The following is a 6,775-nucleotide window of genomic DNA, read 5'->3' as shown; positions in this document are numbered from 1 at the left end:
CATCATTTTGTCAGCAAACCTAAATTTAAACAATCAAGGCAGCAATATGCAATGCTTTTTCTGTATTTCTGAGAAGAAAGAATCCTAGTCTTAGGTCTTAGTGGGTAAGGGAGAAAAAGCAATAGGCCCAGCTGGCCCACAACAAAGGCCCACCTAGGGAATGCTTCAAATTATAAAGTGATTATTAAACAGGTTTTTTATTATTCAGTTGTGCCCTGGGGTTTTGCAGGGTTCCAGTATTTCACAACTACATGAAACTGCTAAGAGAGGTCCTCTGGAGATTTGGCGTGTTATCAGTTTGTGGATAACTAAGGTGTTATCAGTTTGTGGATGACACTCTGATGTATCTCTGTTTTTCATAAGACTCAGGTGAGGCAGAGACTGAATGGAATCAATGCTTGGATACAGGAATGGACTGGAAGAGGGTGAGGCTCAATCCAGGCAAGACAGAAGTACTGTTGGTCAGTGGTTCCTCTACCCGAGAGAATGATATTCAGACTGTTCTAGATGGGGTTGCACTCCCCTTGAAGGACCAGGTTTAAGTCTGGGACAACTCATCGATCCAGCACTTGTCACTAGAGGCTCAAGTGGCCTCTGTGGAAACTGCAGTTGCTACAAAATACAGCTGCAAGGTTATTAACTGGGTCTGGGTATTTAGATCATATCACACCAGTGCTTTGTCAGCTGCACCAGCTCCCAGTCCATTTCCAGGCCCAATTCAAAGGGCTGATATTAAACTTTAAAGTTCTAAATGGCTTGGGACCAAGTTAGCTGAGAGAGTGCCTTGTCCAATATGTACCAACTAGGACCTTAAGATCTTCTTTCGAGTCCCTATACCAAGTGCCCCTGCCAAAAGAGATGAAACATGTGGCTACTAAGGATAGGGACCTTTTGGTGGTGGCACCCTGTTTATGGAATACCCTTCCTAGTGAGGCTTGCCTGATGCCGTTTCTTTGCTCATATAGACTTCTCACTTAAGCTGCTCAGGATAAATGGCAAGGAAATAATACAAGAAGCTTGTAGACTGAGAGTCTCTAATGAGGCCTTGTTACTGCTGGGCAGCCATCTGTGTATGGGAAGCTTCTACTTGAGCACTAGACTACCTGTCCTAGGCCCTGCCTATCATTCTGTACTGCTTCCCCTCCTCTTCCTTTCAGAAGCCTCATTAGGAAATATAATTTATAATTATAATTATTGCTGGAGCAGAGAGGAGCTTTCACTACTCCTTGAAAAAGCATATCTGAGTAGCTGATTATTGAACCACTTATTCAAAAGCAGTTACTGCTTTGTTAGTTTGTTTATGGTTCCAGTTCCAGCTCAGGATCAGTTCTAGTTCAGGATCAAGATTTTAGCTTCAGGTTTAGTTCTGGTTCGTGGGGTGGGGTGGGGGAGACGCCTCTTTGGAGTGGTTTTGGGGTTTGGGTTTAAGGTCAGTTCAACTCCCTGGTTCCAGTATAATTGACTGGTATTTGGAGTGGCTTCAGAACTTGTAGTGTGCCAGGACACCATGGATCAAATAATACAATTAATAGCCAACTGTAGGTGCTGTCTAGATAACAGCATCCAGCGATGAATATCTAAGGAATCTGGCATAAGTCCTCAAAGTCTGGAAGAATATGGATTATGAGTAAATCATTATAAATTTGAGGCACATAATGTTATATTATCAGGGCTGGGTGGTCACCAGGGCACTGCTCCTATCTGAAGGGGCCACTGAGTTAAGTTTGCACAAGCTGCACACCTTTGCAACACTGATAAACAACCATGAGGAGAGGTGGCTGCTGAAGGCACTTCTTGCCTATGGTGCTATTTATGTGCTATTATGGGCTGCCCAGTGCCACATACATAGATGCCAAAGGGTTATATTTGTGAAGTATTGTGATAAAATAAAAGCATTGTGCAAGCATCTTGTCTACAGTGTATTTCACTGGTTCACTTGTACATTGGTTTAGTTAACTATTACCATACATTTCTGTCAAATTTAGTGACATAATTCTATCCCTCCTTCACTGGAGTGACCCCTTCCCCTTTTTATGGCCAAGTCAGTGGGGCTATTCTCACGATTAGCAAAAATCGGGCTAGGAGAGCCTAGCCCGATTTTTGCTAATCGTGAGAACCACCGGGCTCAGCTGCGAGCCTGGTGGTTCTAGAGCGGGTAAACTGCTAAACTACCCCTGCCCTTAGCCCGGGTTTGGGGAGTGAGCATTCCGCAAACCCGGGCTGCCTGATCATGAGTAGTCGCAGTGCTAGGAGGAAATGGGAGAAGGCATACACACAGGCACAACGTCAAGGTGTCACTGCTGCCATGAAGAAAATGAGGAGGTGGAAGAGGAAGTGCAGGTGAGAGAGAAAGCGAACACTCACTACAGACAGCCACACAGGGAACATCATCTTTGAGCCCTTCTCTGTGCCACATGGTGCCATCCATTTCCCCTCAAAGCAAGTCCTCTCTTTTCCTCATGCAACCCTGTAAGTGGAGCCCCTTTGGTGGAATGCAAAAGGGAAACTTCCTGGGAAGCTGCCGTTGAGATTGTCTGAGGGAAGAGAAGTGAGAAATAAGAAGATTGAAATTCTGGAGGGAGAATTAGAGAGGATCAAAGAGACAGGACAAGCAGAAAGGATTTGTCCAGGAGAAGAGTGGAGGGAGAGAAGGAGTGCACAGCAGCTGCCTTTTGCCTTCACCAAGCCAAGCCACCTAGGACACAGTATGAGCCCCAAGGGGAGAAAGGGACAAGGGGAGAAAGGGACAAGTCTGGGAGACCACTGGACACTAATGGCCTTTTCCTGTTTGGGTTAGGGATTGATTGTGAAATAATATACCTGTTTGAGACATTCCTATTGCTTGTTTCCTCTTTCTCCTCCTCTCTTTGTTGAATAAACCTTAGTTCTGGTTACATATATTTAATAAGTAGCCCACTGAATTCCCTGCCCTTGCCCATTGTAGATAAGAACATAAGAACAGCCCTGCTGGATCCATGGATCTAAGACCCATCTAGTCCAGCATCCTGTTTCGCACAGTGGCCCACCAGATGCTGCTGGAAGCCTACAGGCAGGAGATGAGGGCATGCCCTCTCTCCTGCTGTTACTCCCCCGCAACTGGTACTCAGAGGCATCCTGCCTTTGAGGCTGGAGGTGGCCTATAGCCCTCCGACTAGTAGCCAATGATAGACCACTCCTCCATGAGGTTATCCAAACCCCTCTTAAAGCCCTCCAGGTTGTTGGCCATCACCACATCCTGTGGCAGAGAATTCCACAAGTGTTGTGGAAAAAGTACGCTGTGTGAAAAAGTACTTCCATTTTTTGGTCTTAAATTTCCTGGCAATCAATTTCATGGGATGACATCTTGTTCTAGTGTTATGGGAGAAGGAGAAGAATTTCTCTCTACCCACTTTCTCCACTCCATGCGTGATTTTATAGCCCTCTATCATATGGGATTGTGCTTCACAAGTGTGGGGCTTCATTTCTTCCCCTTCACTCCTTATATATCTAATTGAGCTTGGTATTTATGTCCTCAAAAACCTGTCACAGTGACTCCCTTTCTTCTTCTTTCTCTCAGTGACTGCTTTTTACTGTCCTTCTCCTTGCAGATTGCATGCAAGAGCTACTGTTAGGAGAAACTGAATGTATTGCAACTAACTTTGTTCCAGAATACAGATTCTAAATAGTTGTTGGAGATATGAATTTTAGCCAAGAGGGTGTCCCCCCAACTCCAATATCTTATGCAAGTGCTGGGAGAAAAGAATGCTGTAGTGAAGCAAGAAGCTCTGAGAAGGTGTTCCATATGCAACACACACACACACACACACACACAAACACACACACACACACACACACACCCTTACATGCCAAGTCATTGAAAAATTGTGGCAGAATTATTGATCTAACTGCATATTTAAGGGCATAAAACAAAAATACAAAAGAGAATGTACTGAAGGGATGGCTAATGTTTATGGCATTATTGGCTTGGAATGCATTTATGATGAATGTGAAATTATACAAAGACTAGCAAGGTCTCTTCTTGTCACCTGAGATATACAGTTCCTACAATTCTAAATAAAACATGGTTATTGAAGGTACTTGGAGTGGGGAGGGTGACCCCTTTTCTTGTTCTTTCTGGAAGAATACTGAACATTTTCCTATTGAATGGATGGAAAGTGTTTTCAGATTTAATTTCTGCATTGATTACAGAATTAGTTTTTATCAGGTACATATCATATTCTTAAAGTAACAGAAATATGTTAGCTCTGTTGCACTGTGAATGCTCTTTCATTGTTATTTTAAAATATTGTTTTATTTTAGTTGATTTTTGTTACTATCTGCCTTGTTAGGCTCTGCTCTGAAATGCAGGGTATGTCTGTAGGTAGATAGATAGAATATTCATAAACCTTTGGCACATAGAATGGACAGTTTAAGGCACAGGGGCAGAGCCACCATTGGGCCAATGGGTTCAAAGAACCCAGGCCGCCACCAATCAGGGGCCACGAGTACGGCCCCAGATGCCCCCCGTGTCTGATGTCAGATGCGGGGGTGTTATTTCAGTCCCAAATGGGGCTGTGCAGCCTTGTTTGTAGCCAAAATCGACCCAGTCTGCATTGGGTTTACAAGGCCCACAGCGGGTCACTCAGCATAAGCAAAGCATGGGGAGACATGCCGCAAGGTCAGAATAGCTAAGACCGAATGGGAAGCCGACACCCTTTTCTCTTTCACAAGAGAAGGTAATAGCTGGCAAGCAGACACCATTTCAAAAGGTGATCTAATCAGGGAGGAAACCCTCCCTTTCATGAGAGATAACTATGGAGCACTCCTCGATATGTAATGTGTTTCCCAACCCGATCTAAATTAACAACTAGCTGGCACAGACTCTGACTGCTATTTAGTTTTATAAAAACACTGCCATTAGCATTAAGCAGTAGTTTGACCCTCAAAACACTTTTTGTTTTGCGCTCTAGGTATATGGTAAGGTTCTGGATGGCTGGAGAAAGGGGAAAGGCCTAGCAGTCCCCGATTTCTGGACCAATCTCAGCATGTTGCATGAGTGATAGGCTCATTACAATACAATATCATGGTCCCCCGTTTGAAGATATCATCCAGGAACCTTTGATACATGTGGATTCAATTTGTAGCCAGAATTGTGAAGCAGAAATCAAGAGTATATAAAATGATCATTAGGAAGCATCTGCCACCCAGCACTACTTAATAGTGCTTAGAGCTGAAAAATACTTAAAATGTGTGACCGATGCATAGTCTTATTTATGATACCTTCAATAATTTCTTTATGTTAGGGATAGAAAGCCATCTTAGATGCAGAATTATCTCTTTACTTACCTTCCTGATGTTGTAAGAAGGGTAGAATGAAGGTTAACAGGACAGGTTAAGTTCCTTCCTCAGACAAATCGTTAAGTACTTTTCAGCTTTACATGCAGTGCTGCTAGACATTAGACACATTCATATTATTAACTCTTAGTTCCCACAATACATTCTGGTTCATTCTATGTGCCAAAGGTACCACAACCTATCATTTAAAATGTACACAATGACTATTCCACACTCTGCCACCTTTTCCAGCTCCGCATTATTTTTAATATGGCTCCTTGGTATTCCTTTTCTATAAGGAAGCCTGCTAACCCTGCAGGGTTAACTTGGCTAACCCTGCCGAGGCAGTTCCCATTGATTGTGGGAATTGCCTCGGCAGGGTTAGTCAAGTCAACCCTGCAGGGTTAGCAGGCTTCCTTATAGAAAAGGAATCTTATAGGAATCTTAAAAGGAATCTTCCCACGATCAGTTCCTTATAGAAAAGGAACTGATCGTGGGAACTGCCTCCCAGTCATAAATTGTGTGGGATGAAAACATAAAGGGGTTGCAGGATCGCAGCTTCTGCTCCCAGTCCAGACCTCCACACATTTATAGATGAAAGGCAAGGTCCAAAATCTGTGAACAGAGCATACACATATGTAATTTGTAAGAGCCTAGGAAAGACAGCCTAGAAGAACCAGGAGACTAAGAGAATCAGGACAATTTAGGAGAGGGGGTAGGACAATCTGGAGAGGGCATGCTTGAGAGGAATGCAGGAAAGAGAATCTCCAAGGAAGAAGACTGTGTGGACAAGAAAAACACAGAGAAAGAGAAAAGAGTGAAAGAGGAAACTTCACTTAATCAGGAGCCTGATTAAGAGTCCTCTCTGGAGAATAACTTCATAGAAATTTGAAATAACCCAGGGCATCTTTTGCTTGAGATGTCTAGTTATCAGGTTAGCAACAAATTACTATTAAGACAGTGGAGCTCTTCTCATGATCAGTGAGAAGAGCTCCAGGGCAGTCTGCGGGGAGAGCAGGTTTGACTTATCCTCCCTACAGACGTCCCAGCTCTCTTCTCTGGGCGGGCAGATTACTTGCCCAGACAACTGGCTGTGCTCTCGGCAGCTCCAGGGGTCGGGGTGCTGGGACACACCGTAGCTCATTGCCTTGCCCCCCTGAGCCCCGATAGTGCACCACATGAGTGCACAGTGCATTACTGGGATCTCCCTCGAGTGTGTCGGCCACACACAATTATAAAAATGCGGTTAAGGGAGCGAGTGCTCCCATAACCTCATTGTAGAGGGTGGCTAGTTAGGCGGGTTTGCTGCCATGTAGCCACTGGGATCATGCATGATTCCGGCGGTTAATCAGGCTAAGGGAGCCCAGCCCGGTTTTGCATGCTCATGTGAATAGCCTCAGTGTGTAAGTGTAAGCACTTTTCAGAAATGTAGCCGCTTCCCCACATTCAATAAATAGGATGG

This window comes from Hemicordylus capensis, chromosome 2, assembly GCF_027244095.1.
Source record: "Hemicordylus capensis ecotype Gifberg chromosome 2, rHemCap1.1.pri, whole genome shotgun sequence".
NCBI lineage: Eukaryota > Metazoa > Chordata > Lepidosauria > Squamata > Cordylidae > Hemicordylus > Hemicordylus capensis.
Note: the sequence above shows the minus strand (reverse complement) of the source record.